Consider the following 16,571-nt stretch of genomic DNA (forward strand, 5'->3'; position numbering starts at 1 on the left):
TTTCACCATGTTTTTACCATGTGTGTACTTTACATTTAACTGAGTCATGAAACAGATTTTATTTTTTTTGGTCGGTCTTGAACTCTGGGCCTGGGTGCTGTCCCTGAGTTTTTACCATGTGTACTTTTACATGTAACTGAATCATGAAACAGATTAATTTTGGTTTTGGCCAGGCTTGAACTCTGGGCCTGGGTGCTGTCCGTGAGCTTTTTAGCTCAAGGCTACGACCCTACCCCTGGGCCTGGGCATTGTCCCTGAGCTCTTCAGCTCAAGGCTACTATCCTAGCCCTTGAACCACAGCCCCAGTTTCCATTATCTAGTGGTTAATTGGAGATAAGAGTCTTACATAGACTATAGTGCCTGGGCTGGCTTTGAACTGTGATCCTCAGATCTCAGCCTCCTGAGTAGCTAGGATTACAGCCGTGCGCCACCAGGCCCAGCCAGATTAAATTTTTTAATTAAATAAACCAACCTGTATGAAACAAAATATATTTCTCACATTGTAGGAATAACTTTTTAATTAAAAAAAATGGTGAAACTGAAGCATTGTTTTCATTGTCCTACTTAGGTTTGTCTTAGCCTGCAGAACCTCAATTATACTATCTTAGGGAAAGATTCTTTTCCTCATGGAACAAGAAGTCCAGAAGGAAGTTCTATTACTTCCTGATCTTCAGTTTTCAATATATTGCTGTTTTCTTTAATTTTTTTTTTGCTAGTAGAGCTTGAAATCAGGGCCTGAGCACTGTCCTTGGGACTTTTCTGAAGGCTAGAGCTCTACCCTTGAGCCACAGTACCAGTTGCAGTACATGGTGCCGAGAAATCGAACCTGGGTCTTCATGCATGTTAGGCAAGCACTCTACCACTAGGCCAAACTCCCAGCCCTATAGCTGTTTTCTTGATTGTGAAAGAATTGCTTTCAAGTATTGCATCTATGTTCCTGACACAAAGAAGGAAAAAGATCTTTATCCTCTAAATGTGCCCTATTTTATTTTATTTTGCCAGTCCTGGGTCTTGAACGCAGGTCCTGTGTATTGTCTCTAAGCTTCTTTCTTTCTTTCTTTTTGGAAAAAAAACTTGAACTCAGGGCCTCAGCATTGTCATTGGCTTTCTGAAGGCTAGAACTCTACCACTTGAGCCTCAGCACCGCTTCTGGCTTTCTTCTATGTATGTGGTACTGAGGGATTGAACCTGGGTCTACAGGCATGCTAGGCAAGCACTCTACCACTAGGCCAAACTCCTGCCCCCTATAAGCTCCTTTTACTCAAGGCTAGCACTGTACCAGTTGAGCTACAACACCATTTCTGGCTTTTCTTTGTAATTGGAGATAAGAGTCTCATAGACATTCCTGCCCGGCTGGCTTTGAACTGTGATCCTCAGATCTCAGTCCCCTGAGTCACTAAGATTACAGGTGTGAACCACTGGCACCTGGTTAGCATGATGTCTTTTTAACTGGACATACTCCCAATCTAAATAAGATGGCGTTTTTGAGAAGAGAATGGAAAGAGCAAATGTAGGGACAACAAGCAACAGAGCCTGCCCATCCACTGGTCCTCAGACAACCCCAGACATCATTAGAGTTGATAGAAGCATTGACTCTTAGCCACCAGGCACTGGTGGCTCACACCTGCAATCCTAGCTCTTCAGCAGGCTGAGATCTGACTACCATGTTTCAAACTCAGCCTAGGTAGAAAAGTTTCTGTGAAACTCTTATCTATAGTTAACCACTCAAAAACCAAAAGTAGTGGGACCAGGAGTTTGGCCTAGTGGTAGAGTGCTTGCCTAGCATTCACGAAGACCTGGGTTCGATTCCTTGGTACCACATACATAGAAAAAAGTCAGAAGTGGTGCTGAGGCTCAAGTGGTAGAGATCTAGCCTTGAGAAAGTCAAGGGCAGGGCTCAGGGGCTGAGCTCAAGCCCAGGACTGGCAAAAAAAAAGTGGTATTGTGGCTCAAGTGGTAGAGCACTAGCCTTGAGCACAAAAAGGCTCAAGGACAGTGCCCAGATTCTAAGTTCAAGCCCCATAACTGACAAAAAAAAATTCTGTGATCCCTGGTCTAGTCCAATTGCCTGACTACAGAAGTATATGCTTCTACTTCTCTAACAGTTGGTATGTCACATAGTCTACTGAATACAGCTAACAGTATCTGAGTGTTTGACATTAGATACAAGAGGACAAGACTTCAGAGTGCCACTAAAGCAGGCAGCAAGCATGACCAGTGATTACTAGGGCAACAGATGTGGATCTTCCTACAAATATAGATTTTTCTGACTTTTAAGGAAAGGTCTGGGATTAGCAAATGGTTCAACAAATGGCTTTTCAAGTAAGTCCTACCTAAGAGGAACTAATAAAGATGTTAATAAAATTCTTAGACCTGACAAGCTGGTGGCAAGTCCCAGTATCCAGTAAACTGAGCTTCTGCACATCCAGAAAGATAGTAACAATGATCTTACACTGACTTTTTGGTTCTGTAGTGCCAAGGATCTATGTCCCAGACCATTTAATCTCCATAAAGAGTCTTTGCACAGCAGTCACAACAAATCTGGTCATGTACATATGCACACCTGAGAGCTACATCTGTCAATCACCTTTCCATCAGAGTTCCAATCAAAGAACTGTCTACACCTAACCCTGAATAAAACTCTGGCCAAAGCATTAGAGTTCCTGAGCTGCTCTGGAATTTCCCAAGCCATTGCATGAATTCATCTCTCAGAAGCCAAAAGAACCAAAGTTCTTTTCATGAACTTCCAGTAACACTAAAAAGTAAACTAGTACAGGACTGTAGAGGAGAACAACAACAAAAAGTATAACACCAATGCACTCCAATTAGAAAGGGTAGTATTTGAAACTAAGAGTTTGCAGAATCCAGTGAATTTCAATCACATAGTAAAAAGATTTCCATCTTCCTGAATCAGATTGATTAAATATCAATAATTTTGAGTAAGGCGGAACCCTAAAAGCTGCCTAGTAGACATGAGATGAAAGGCATGGTTTACTCCATTGTTCCAGCAGATAAATCAACTATAGGAGAGAATTCAGCATAGCCATCTTCAGCTTGGGAAGAATTATTCTGACAGGAAGCATCCATGTCACCTAATCATCTAACTTAGTAGTTCTCAGTGTGATACTGGGTGTGTGGGAATATCTGACACCCTTTCAGAAAGATCCATTAGTAAACTATTTAACATGCTAAGAAATGATATAAGCCTTTTTCATTCTCATTGTCTCACCAATATACAGTAGAGTTTTACAAAGACTACACAACCTAAGACACCATCACAGAGTAAATACAGAAGCAGATATAAGAATTCAACTCTCAGCAAGGCACTGGTGGCTTTCACCTATAATCCTAGGTACCTGAGAGGCTGAGAACAGGAGGATCACATTCCAAGAATCTGTAATTCTTTGTAAACTACTTAATCTCAGGTCTCCTGCTGCAATATCAGTGTTCCTGTGTCCATCAACTGACCCTCCTGAAGCCTTATTGATGATACAAAGAAAAATCAGTCCAGTTGCTCTTAGAATGACCAACTCAGCCTCCCTAGCTAGGGTCAGAACTTCCCAACAGGGACTTCAGAGCCAATCAGCTGTTTCTTTTGGCTTCACTTCTGTCCTGATCTGCACTCTATTTAAAGGACTGAGAGTTAGATTTGAGCCAAAGAAATAGTTAGGAGGTAACAGAAGCTAACATCTAAGCTTTAAATAGCACAAGACACTGAATAAGGTGAAGTTTCTCTAGGATACTCTTCCATGGTGAGAGGACTATTTCATGAAAGTCATTCTCTGTATCACTCATGCTTGCCCAGGAATCAAAAGCTGGATCAGAGCTAAGCTGAGAAAAAGGTGAAAGTCACAGATTTCTGTTATTGCCGAGTATTGGAAAATAGTATTTGTTATGCTGGAGAAAAATGCACATAATAAAACAAATGAGATGAATATATGTGTCAATTGGCATTTCATCTTACACAAAGAATTACTGAGTGTATAGAAAGTTCTTTGATGAATAGAACAGAAAAATAATCAATTTTTAAAAGCTGGAATTAGCAAGTACAAATATTTGAAAAGATATTGAAAAATATATTGAAACCATTGGCAATTTCAAATATTTGAAAATCTTTGAAAGCACTGGCCACAGGCCAATCGGGGACACTGTGTGGGTGGCCTCTTGTCTCACTAGTGGGAACTACTGGAAAGAGATTATGAGAATCAGATGTTTGCAAGAGCTTTATTTTTTTCCTTTCTACTATGTGCTTTAAGTTTACATGTATTGGCTCTCTGCTAAGAAAGATGAGGTGGTAACATTCTTAACAATTCTTCCTACTTACATCTTTCCCCTTTCCTTTTTAGTTCTTATTGTTTATATTTTACTGTTCCAGATTATAAACCAGTACATTGTGTTCTATAATTATGATAATTGTTATTTAGCTTCACTCTATTTTTTTTTGCCAGTCCTGGGCTTGGGCTCAGGGCTTGAGCCCTGTCCTTGGACTTTCTCAAGGCTAGAGCTCTACCACATGAGCCTCAGCACCACTTCCAGCTTTTTTCTATGTATGTGGTACCGAGGAATTGAACCTGGGTCTTTGTGCATGCTAGGCAAGCACTCTATCACTAGGCCAAACTCCCGGCCCCATCTATCACTCTATTTTTTAGAATACAACAAGTGCTCACCATCCAGATAAGTTATATGAGGGAGAGCCATACCAAATCCAAAGAACCTCTTATTTATCTATTTTAAAAATTGTTATTATAGGGGCCAGGAGTTTGGTCTAGTGGTAGAGTGCTTGCCTAGAATCCACAAAGACCTTGGTTCAATTCCTTGGTACCACATACATAGAAAAGGCTGGAAGCGAGCCTGTGGCTCAAGTGGGAGAGCTCTAGCGTTGAGAAAACCCAAAGACAGTGCTCAGGCCTTGAGTTCACACCCCAGGACTGGCAAAAAAATTGTTATTATAAGGTAATATACAGAGGGGTTCATTTACCTTCTTAAATCCAGTTAAACACTGTGTGTCTACCTCATTCTCAGCTCAGCAAAGGGGCCTGGGAGAAGAGAAGCCATGGAGGTCCTTCTGCTTCTGTCTAGAACCACAGAGGGAAAGAGGGTCTCTTACATATGAGGCATTTTATTTTTCTCACCTACCTCTTCATCAACTACTTCTCTAGAAGAAAGATATTAACATCAACAATCACAGTTCTCAATACTAGTCCTGCGATGCGTGATAAAAGGGACTATGCCATGATCTAGTACTTCTCTTGGCCATGGGTTTTGTTTTGATTTGGTTTGAATTTTTGGCGTTGGGGATTGGATCTCTGGCATGGCACTTGACAAGCATGCACTCTACCATCGAGCAACACTCCAGCCACCATCATCTTCAGCTTGTGTTGCAACTTTAGTTCTCTTTTGCTATTGCTTGGATGCTGCTCATAAACAGTTGTCTTGGGCTGCGAGTTTGGCCTAGTGGTAGAGTGCTTGCCTAGCACACATGAAGACCCAGGTTCGATTTCTCCGTACCACATATGTAGAAAAAGCTGGACGTAGTGCTGTGGCTCAAGTGGTAGAACTCCAGCCCAAGGACGGTGCTTGGGCCCTGAGTTCAAGCCCCAGGACTGGCAAATAAATAAATAGATGTCTTTTTTTCTCCTACTAATTCTGTTTTTTTTTTTTTAGTTTTATAACATTAGAGGCTTGGATCAAATCATCTTTTGTTTTGTTTTTGTTGGTCGTGGGGCTTGAACTTTGGGCCTCAGAATTATCCGTGAGCTCTTCAGCTGAAGGCTAGCACTCTCCCACTTAAGCCATAGTGCCCACTTCTGGTTTTCTGGCAGTTAATTGGAGATAAGAGTCTCACAGACTTCCGTGCCCGGGCTGGCTTTGAACCACAGTCTTCAGATCTCAGCCTCCTGAGTAGCTAGGATTATAGGCGGGAGCCACGGGTGCCCAGTTCTTAAAACAACCTTTTAAGACTTTTCTTTTCTCTTATATTTTTTCCTCTCCTATGTCATATCTTTGTTTATTTATTTTTTGGTCAGTCATGGGGCTTGAACTCTGGGCCTGGGCATTATTCCTTAGCTCTTCAGCTCAACACTAGCCCTCTACCACTTGAGATACAGCACCACTTCCAGTTTCCTGTCAGTTAATTGGAGATAAGAGTCTCACAGACTTCAGTGCCCAGGCTGGCTTTGAACTGTGATCCTCAAATTTCAGTCTCCTGAGTAGCTAAGATTACAGGTGTGAGCCACCAGCACCCTGCTATCTATTCTTATGAAGGTCTTTAAAAATGTTCATATATGAACATAGAATAAAAAAGAAACTAAATGCTATTGGGATTTTAAGAAAGATATTACACTGAAGAGATATACTATTAAATACCAAAATTATTTCTGAGATATAGATGCCCCATAAAGATATAAAGTCCATCAAATGCTTACTTTTGTTCATCCTTGCAATGTAGAAGTTCTAAGCCATACTCATGATTCTTACTTTTCAATTTTATTTATTTTATTCATGCAGTACTGAGGAATTGAACTCAGGGCTTCATGCATGCTACCACTAAGCCACATTCCCAGCCTCATAATTCTCTATAAAATATCCTCTTAAAGATTACAGATTGAGGGCTGGGAGTTTGGCCTAGTGGTAGAGTGCTTGCCTAGCATGCATGAAGACCCAGGTTCAATTCCTGGGTATCACATACATAGAAAAAAGCCAGAAGCTGTGCTGAGGCTCAAGTGGTAGCTCTGGTCTTGAGAAAAGCCCAAGGACATTGCTCAGGCTCTGAGTTCAAGCCTAGGAATGGCAAAAAAAAAAAAAAAAAAAAAAAAAAAAAAAGATTACAGAAGGCCAGGCATGGTGGCTCATACCTGTAATCCTAGCTACTCAGGGGGGCTGTGATCTGAGGATTGCAGTTCAAAGCCAGCCTGGGCACTAAAGTCCAAGAGACTCATCTCCAATTAATCACTAGAAAATGGGAAGTGGGGCTGTGGCTCAGGGCTAGGGTAGTAGCCTTGAGCTGAAGAGCTCACAGACAGTGCCTAGGGCCAGAGTTCAAGTACCATGACCAACAAAATAAAAAGAAAATCATGAAATCCTAGAGGAAGAAAATGTTTAATAGATCAGATGACTGTCAGTTGGACCATCATAATAATGAATGTTGTTTCCAATCTAGACAGAGTAGAAGAATTCAAAGAGGCAGTAGCCTTGCAATGCTGGTAGGAATGTAAACTAGTATAGCCACTCTGGAAAGCAGTTTGGAGGTTTCTTAAAAAACTGAAAATAGACCTTCCCTACAATCCCGCCATACCACTCCTAGGCATCTACCCTGAGCATCATAACTCAGGATATGATAAGGACACCTGCTCAGCCATGTTCATCACTGCACTATTCACAATAGCCAGGTGACAGAAACAATCCAGATGCTCCACTACAGATGAATGAATACAAAAAATGTGGTACATATATACAATGGAATTCTACATAGCCACCAGACAAGATAAAATAATAGCATTTTCTGGGAAGTGGATGAAACTAGAGTGAATCATGATGAGTGAGATAAAGCAAGACCAAAGGATCAAAAGGCACATGGTTTCCTGGATATGTGGTAGAGCTCTAGCCTTGAGAAAGTCCAAAGACAGTACTCAGACCCTGAGCTCAAGCCCAGGACTGGCAAAAAAAAAGTCTATGATGGGATATATACTCTATAGACATAATGTTATATTATATAGTTGGATATGTATCTATGACATACAAACTCTCAGCTTAATTTTAATTGTACTAAAATCTATGTGCCAGTGATTGCATATAAGAGATTCCTTTCTTGAATACTTGATTGTTAAACATGACATTTGAAATATGATGTAAAAATCAGTGTTAATAAAATCTTTCAAAAAAATTAAAAAAGAGGCAGTAGCCTTGGAGAATAAGTTTCATTGGATAAAATTCCCATGACAGTCCTACTTTTTTACACAGCTATCAGGCACTGTTCTTTAAGCAATGCAATTATCTGACCCTGATCTCAATTCAACAGCTTCCAAATGGCCCTGTCTTTTAGACTGTACTGTTCTTATCACACTATTCTACCCTAAAACACAGATGCCATTATTCAAACATCACTCCCAACATGGCAACTAGTTCAATCAGATAACAGGTCAATTTTAAACAGTTATAAGATAAAGAGGACTAGAGTTACAACATCTACTTATTCCTTTACCCTCTCCTCCTAAAGAAATTGATGAGCAGACTTTCAGACAATGTTGTTTTCTTTATTATCTTTATTGCTTAATTAAAAGAATGTAGAAAATTCATGGCACTGAAACAAGAAAAGAATTTATTAGAGATACTAAAAGACTAGCATAGACTACTAAATAAAATACAATAAGGTTTGGTGAGACCCAGAAAACTCAACAGAATCCAAGCATAATACTTACCAGCTTAAATCACAGTGGCTCTACTATTACAGGAGGTGTCCGCCTTAATCGCTCTCTCCCTATGGGCTGAAGCTCCCAAATGGATCCACACCAAAGGATATCATGAGACCTCTCCCTACTAACCTGGGAACTCTTGTTGTTTGACGATCCTTTTCTCTAGTCCATGTGGTCCCAGCTTGGAACACAGTACTCTCTCCATCCTGGCATATGACTTGTTCGCAGGCTGCACTCGTCTTCCACTTCCCAAAAAGAGCTGAAAGTACCACGGCTATACACTGGATGGGAGCAGCTCTGGTAGGTAAACATTGTTGAAGTATCAATTTTGCCTGTGTACAAAGTCAAATTAGATTAGGAGTATATATCTGAAGATTTTACATCCGTGAATCAAACCAACTATTGATAGGGGAGAAACACTGTATCTGTACTAAATATGTGCGAACATTTTCTCATAATTTCCTACTCATAAAATTGCAACTATTTACAAAGCACTTACATTATAGGAAGTATTATAAGTAATCAAAAGGTGATTTAAAAGCTGGAGCATGGCTCATGCCTGTAATCCTAGCTACTCAGGAGGCTGAGATCTGAGGATCACAGTTGGAAGCCAGCCTGGGCACTAAAGACCTACAACTCTAATCTCCAATTAACCACTAGAAAACAAGAAGTGGGGTTGTGACTCAAGGGGTAGGGCAATAGCCTACAGCTGAAGAACTCAGGGACAACGCCCAGGCCCAGGGTGTAGGGTGTTAGCCTTGAGCTGAAGAGCTCACTGACAGAGTTCAAGCCCCATGACCAGCTCCACCCCCCCCAAAAAAAAGTGATTTAAGGAGGATATGATCAGGTTATATGCAAATACTGCAAGGAATCTGTGCATCACAGGATCAATTTCCACATGGATACCAGGAAACATCTTACTTTTTAAGGCTCAAAAAAGAAACTCTTTTCTTTATTTTTTATTTTTGTTGTTGTTTTGGGGATTTTAAGATATGGTTTTGCTATGTAGTATAAGCTGGCCTAGAACTCACTAATGGCCTTGAATTTGTAATCCTTCTACCTCAGCCTTTGAAGTGCTAGGATGAGAGGTTACACACCAAAACATTTAGTCCTAAAGAGAATGGAGAACATGAAATACTTTCAGTACTATGCTGGGTTGTTTTGTTTTTTAGCCAGTATTGGAATTTGAACTCAGGGCCTGGGAACTGTCTTAACTTTTCCACAATAGCTAATATTTTCCTCATGCTAAAACCTATTAGTATATGTAATCCATTTTTATAATAGGATTTATGTTTTATTACTGATAAAGAAAACTAAATAACAGAAAAATTAAATAACTCACACTGATTATGTAACTAATAAGAGCCAAAGCAGAATTCAGTTCTTCTAACTTATTTTCAACAAAGGAACCAGGAATGTAAAATGGAGAAGAATTAGTCTCTTCATCAAATGGTGCTACAAAGAGTGAATAAAAGTAGCAAGAAACTGGACTTACAAATCTCATCCTGTAAAATAATCAACTTTGGATTAAAGAGCTCAAAGTAAGACCTGAAAATTTCAGTCTAATACAGAAAAATGAAAATACAAAACCTCTGAAACTCACAAGCACAGATATATTTTTGACTAAGACATCAGATGCCCAGAAGAAGGGAGCAAGAATTGATTAATGTGACTATGTTGAATAAAAAGGTTTCAGCATGGCAGAAGAAACAATCTTGAGAACCAATGGAGAGACAACCAATGAAATCAGAGAAAATCTTCATCAGTTATTCATCAGATAAAGGATTAGCATCCCAGAATATACAAAGGATTTTTTAAATATTAACAGCAAGACAACTAATAATTCAATCAATAAATCGGCCATCAAACTAAACAGTTCTCTTTTTTCCAGTCCTCGGGCTTGAACTCAGGGCCTGAGCACTGTCCTTGGGCTTTCTCAAGGCTAGAGCTCTACCACGTGAGCCACAACACCACTTCTGGCTGTTTTCTATATATGTGGTACAGAGGAATTGAACCCAAGTCTTCTTGCATGCTAGGCAAGCACTCTACCACTAGGCCAAACTCCCAGCTCCTCAAACTAAACAGTTCTTACAACAAGAAATACAATAGATTGTAATAGATTCATGAAGAAATGTTCAAAACCTTAAACTCTGAAGAAAACACAGATCAAATCCACACCAAGATTCCATCTCATCTTGGATATACTAGTCATCAAGAAAATAAAAACAAATTGTGGTGAAGAAGCAAGGGAAGATAAGCCTCATATACTTTTAAAGGGATAGTAAACCATGGGAAGCACTTATGGAGGTTCCTCAAAAGACTAAAACTAAACCCTTCCAATGACTATACCATGCCATTACTGGGCATATATCCCAAGAAAATTAAATCAATATACAATAAAACACCTGCATAACTATGGTTATTGCATCACTTTTTTAAATGGCAAATGATGGAACCAGTTGGAATGCCCAAAAATAAATGAATGGATAAAGAAGGCATAATGTACATATACTATGGAATATTATACAGTCATAAAGAAAACATAAACACTTCACATTTAAAAGAATTGTGCCACAATTGGAGGGTAGCATGTTGAATGAGTAAAGCCACACTCAAAACCCAAAATATAGGTTTTCACTCATGTGTGGAAGCTAGATCTAAAATACAGACACAGTCCATGGACATGAACATACATATGTTTATCCATAAACATAGTTGTTTATGCAGACAACCATAGAGCATGCTTTGAACTCAGGAGATACTAAGAAGAAGAAAGGAAAAAGGGAAAATATATCAAGGGTGATGAATTTTGTAATACATTGCATGTATATAAGAAAATAGCATGAAGATTTTCCATGAAGAATGTAGATCAATAAAGACTGGGATCTCATGAAGAAAAATAGACTCAGTCAGAGAGGTGGAGCCTATTGGGAAAATGTGACAAACCAAGGAAGATGAACAAGTAAGCAATTATAGGTTACTGAAAGGTTATATATCCCATTCATTTATTATATCATACATTCACATGTATAATACATTCATGTATAAAGCATTACATACATCTAGATTTGTACTACTAAAAATAATAAAATACTTAAGTATAAAATAAAAAAAATTTATGAGCTAATTACAAAACTTGGATCTAAATTTAAAAGACAGCTAAATAAACGGTAAGTAATTGAAAATGTAGGTTCACAAAAACTTTGAAACTTTGTACCAAGATTTGTAGCATAATTTTGTTCATAGTTGCCAAAACTTAGAAACAAAACAAACATAAAGAAAGAGGTTGTTCCAGTGGGTGAATGGATAAGTGAACCATGGTCAACTCCCAGCCCCAAATTATTTTCAATCTATATTTAATAACATTATGAGTTTTACTTTTAAAGGTGGCTGATAGAACGCTCAGAAGAGAGAATGGAATTGGGCCAGGAGTTTGGCTTAGTGGCAGAGGGCTTGCCTAGCATGCATGGGGTTCAATTCCTCAGTACCACATACATAGAAAAAGCTGGAAGTAGTGCTGTGGCTCAAGTGGTAGAGCTCTGGCCTTGAGAAAACCCAAGGACAGTGCTCAGCCCCTGAGTTCAAACCCCAATACTGGCAAAAGAAGAAGGAGGAGGAGGAGGAGGAGCAGGGGGAATGGACATGTTCAAAATGCTTCTGAAATAAACTGAAATGAACTCTTTCAGCAAATACATCACTAGCAAGTGCAAAGTTTCGACTCATCAGTAAACTGGGAAAGTTTTGAGTCATTTCTCAGAATTACAAAGACCAAGAAATGATCAGGAAGATAAATAAGTTTGAGATAAAAAGCACTATTGTGGGCCGGGAATTTGGCCTAGTGGTAGAGTGCTTCACTAGTATGCACGAATACCCAGGTTCAATTCCTCGGTACTACATACATAGAAAAAGCCAGAAGTGGTGCTATGACTTAAGTGGAGCTCTAGCCTTGAGAAAGCCCAAGGACAGTGCTCAGGCCCTGAGTTCAAGGCCCAGGACTGGCAAAAAAAAAAGCATTATTGCCTAAAAGGGTAATATGATATGAACACCACAAATAAATAGCATTGATTTATAGTCCCTATTTTTTTTTAATTTTGAACTACCAAAGTGAGGAAATAGTTTTCAAATAAATTGGAGACTGAATGTTGCGGGAAGAGAAAAAACATCACACATCTTCAGAGAACTCTCAGGATACATGTGAGAGAAAGCATGATGACATTCAAATTATGAATAAGTCCTTACTGTCTTCTCATTTCAAAAGAAAGATCAGTAGTAAGACACTAACTTCCCTCAACATCTCCATTTTCAAGAGTCAGTGCGCAAGTCATAAAATCCCAGATTATTAGGTATCTATGATTTGTCCCACGCCAGTACTCCACTGGATTACTGTGACTCACTAGCACTGTTTCTCTCTACATTCCTTCCACCACTGGAGTTCACATTTTAGACCACTGAAACAGCTTCCTTCTCATTTTACTTTCCAATCACTATATATATATATATATATATATTCCTTAATTTGTTGGCTCAACACATTTATATTAATAGGTACTTAAGTAAATGCTAGGAGTGCTCCTGAGATACTCATTTTTTGAGTAATATGTTATATGATTTATCATTTTTCCCTGGGAAGCACTTGTAAAAGCTATATGATTACTGTATTTCATCAAGGCTCATTCTGCTGACTAGTGAAATACTATGAAAATAGGCCAATCTATTGACCTATTTTTTAAATTTCTTTAACAATGACATTTATTGACATACCTCATGGTTTCTACATTATTAGTTAAATTTTTTCATGTTCTATTACTGAAAGAAAAAACTTATTTTCAGATGCAATAAATAGGATTTTCTGGAAGAAAAAGTAACACCTGAATCCTCAGTGGTTCACAAGAATGAGTAGATTTGTAGAGGTTGAGCAGAAAGAAGCAGCTGTCTGTGTTGGGAAAGACCCAAGTATTTATGCAAATTAATAACCTCAGATACTCAAAAACTGACATAAGAACTGAGTGTCATCTAAATTCTGGCAATTAGCAAAAGCACAATCAGCCATGCTATAGCTAATTAACCCCATTTGATGTTTGATGTAGATTACTGGAACCCAATTACTTGACCTCTCCCCTCCCTTTCCTTTCTTCCTTCTTGCCTTCCTTTCCTTTCTTTTCTCTTTCGCTCTCTTTTTTTGGTTTAGCATATGGTAGAAGTGAATTCCAAGTATGATTATTACTTGGATAAAATAACTAGTTTATAACACTCTTAACCTTGATGAACCATTTTGTGAAGTGAATGTCTTGGAGAGCTTCGTTTGCTTCAGCACAAACCTAACACCATTACAAAAAAAAAAAAAAGATAAAGTGGATTGGAAGCATTTTTTGTAGATGAATTTTAGCATATCATTTTCTAGAAAGCAGAAATATGGAAAACTTACTCTAAAACTTCATTTACTTGATAACAGAAATCACAGAATTATCAAGTAAAAGCTATGCGTATGCTAAAAAGATGCAAAAGCGGGGCCGGGAGTTTGGCCTAGTGGTTAAAGTGCTTGCCTAGCACGCACAAAGACCGGGGTTTGATTCCTAGGTACCACATGCATACAAAAAAGCCGAAGTGGTGCTGAGGCTCAAATGGTAGAGCTCTAGCCTTGAGAAAGTCCAAGGACAGTGCTCAGGCCCTGAGCTGAAGCCCAGGACTGGCAAAAAAGAAAAAAAAAAAAGATGCAAAAGCAGCGGTTACTTCATGACTCTTGGTCCTAAGAGGCTGTTCCCTATATTTTGCAACTATGATAAGGAAACCCCTATTAATACTTTAGATACAGCCTTCTCTTCCAAATAACTCAGACTTCCAGTCAGGCAGGAAAATCTGAGAGTTATGAATGAGCTGCTTAAAATTATACCCTAATAAATAATCGGGTTCTTTATTAAAAGTCCAGATCTATGGGTGGGGGATGTGGGGGTGGGAGGGAAATGGGTACCAAGACATGTGAAAGGGTATCAATGTATGTGAATTAATGCACCTTCTATCTGGCAAATATCATGTAACCCTTTTATTAATTACAATTTTAAAAATGCAAATAAATAAATAAATAAAAGTCCAGATCTAGTAATGATGGTAAGCAATGAGCAACTTGAGTAAGAATTCCGAATAGAAAAGAAGTGGTATGTTTCTGAGAGCTTTACTTTCTCTGAGGCTGCGGGATGATATCAGCAAACAGAACCTGGAAACAAGTGACAGGATGAATTAATCAACTCAGACTGTTATAGGAAAATAACACACGTTGGGCGGCTTGAACACTCATCTGCTCAGTTTTGGAAGTTGGAAGCCAAGTTCAAAGTGCTGCCAGGGGTGGTTTTCATGGAGCCTCTCTCCTTGGCTTGCAGAAGGTGTCTTCCATGTCCTCACATGACTTTTCATCTGTGTGTTCTTGGGAAGAAGTGGGAGGGGAAGGGGAATCTGCAAACGGGGAAACAGGGAGAGGAAGATAGATAGAGGTATCTCTACTATCTCTCCCCTTCCCCATACTAGGGTTTTGAACCCAGGGCCTTGTACTTACTAGGAAGGCACTTTACCACTTGAGCCACACATCTGCTCACATGTCCAGGAGACACTCCTCCTGGAAAATTATGGCTTCACCTTTATGAACTCATTTAACCTACTTAAAGTCTCTGTCTCCAAATATAATCATATTGAGGGATAAAGACTTCAGCTTATGTATTTGATAGTAAGGAACTCAATTCAGTTCATAAGATCTGGAATTATTCTTGAGGGCAAGAATATCACAGAATTGGACTACCAATATACCTAGTTAGAATATAAACTCCATGGGAACAGACAGACGTTGCTCTTACCTACTCTTGTACTTTGAGAGGTAATGGTTCAGGTAGTAGAGTGCCAACCTACCTTTCAGGTAAGCCTTTTTCTGCCTTGAGTTCTCAGTGATATTGATAAATAGCACCCACCCTTAAACTTTATGAACTATGGTTGGAATATTGCTTTTCTTCTGGGTGGGAGAAGAGGAGCTTTGTATGATTAATCTAAATTTTAACAAAAGCTCATATCCAGAGGCTTTTTCTTTATGCCACTTTCTTGACCCTACTCAGAGCCATTTCTCTTCTGGCTTGTTCTCCTATCTGAAGAGCCAGGGAATTCTCAAAATCAAGTACTTACAGTTTTTGTTCTATAGTTCTCTCAACTGATGCCTCTTCTATTTTTTCCTTTTGAGAAGAAACCCTGTTGTACCTCATTTAGAAATAGCCATCATGGGCTGGGAGTTTGGCCTAGTGGTAGAGTGCTTGTCTAGCATGCATGAAGACCTGGGTTCAATTCCACAGTACCACATACAGAGAAAAAAGCTGGAAGTAGTGCTATGGCTCAAGTGGTAGAGCTCTAGCCCTGAGAAAAGTCCAAGGGCAGTGCTCAGGCCCTGAGTTCAAGCCCCACAACTTGCAAAAAAAAAATAGCCATCACTATCACCCCCAAAATAAAATTCAACTTAGAAAAACAAAAGAGGGGAAAAAAAAAGATTCTAGAGCCTAAGCCCCGGACCCTGCAAGCATAGTGAGATCTCACTCCCATGCCTGCTGGATGTTACCAGGCCCAAACAAGCCTGAGAAACAAAGATCATCTTGGTGAACCAGGCAGAATCATATGAGCCCTTTTTTTTGGGGGGGGGAGAAGAAATATCCATCACTACATATCCAAGTTCATCACTCCCATGTTCTTTTTATCTAAATGCAGGGTAAATACGATTACAGTTTCCAGTCTAACACCAAGAACTGACTGCACAGGAATCAAGAGAAATGGGCTGGATTCTAATCTTATCTCACCACTCTGACCATGTTCACCTCCCTTAAAATATTCAAACTGGGGACATGGCTCAAGCTGTAGAGGACCAGCCAATGAGTAAAAGCATCAGAACCAAGTTCAAGTCCTGGTTCAAAAAAAAAGAACTGAAAGTTTGACCTACTGGTAAGAGTGCTTGCCTAGCATGCATGTAGACCTGGGTTTGATTCCTTGGTCCAGCATACATAGAAAAAGCCAAAGTAGTGCTGTGGCTCAAGTGGTAGAGGTCTAGCCTTGAGAAAGCCCACGGACAGTGCTCAGGCCCTGAGTTCATGCCCCCAGACTGGAAAAAAAAAAAAACACCAAAAAAAGTTTGTAATCCTA

At 39.3% G+C, this 16,571-nt stretch overlaps 1 long non-coding RNA gene across 2 annotated transcripts in view; it reads right to left on the reverse strand.

Moving 5' to 3' along the window:
* Positions 1–16,571, reverse strand: part of LOC150059045 (uncharacterized) — a 60,750-nt gene that overhangs the window by 39,954 nt on the left and 4,225 nt on the right. Inside the window, exons 2-3 of one of the 2 annotated variants that reach the window (XR_016536585.1) lie at positions 8,541–8,743; positions 4,979–5,075 (exon numbers count right to left, since the gene is read on the reverse strand). This is a non-coding gene — a long non-coding RNA (uncharacterized LOC150059045). The remainder of the gene's footprint in view (positions 1–4,978; positions 5,076–8,540; positions 8,744–16,571) is intronic. The other variant, XR_016536584.1, reaches the window with a different exon arrangement.

The sequence above is a fragment of the Megascapheus bottae genome, chromosome 9 (assembly GCF_031878675.1).
Source record: "Megascapheus bottae isolate mThoBot1 chromosome 9, mThoBot2.hap1, whole genome shotgun sequence".
NCBI lineage: Eukaryota > Metazoa > Chordata > Mammalia > Rodentia > Geomyidae > Megascapheus > Megascapheus bottae.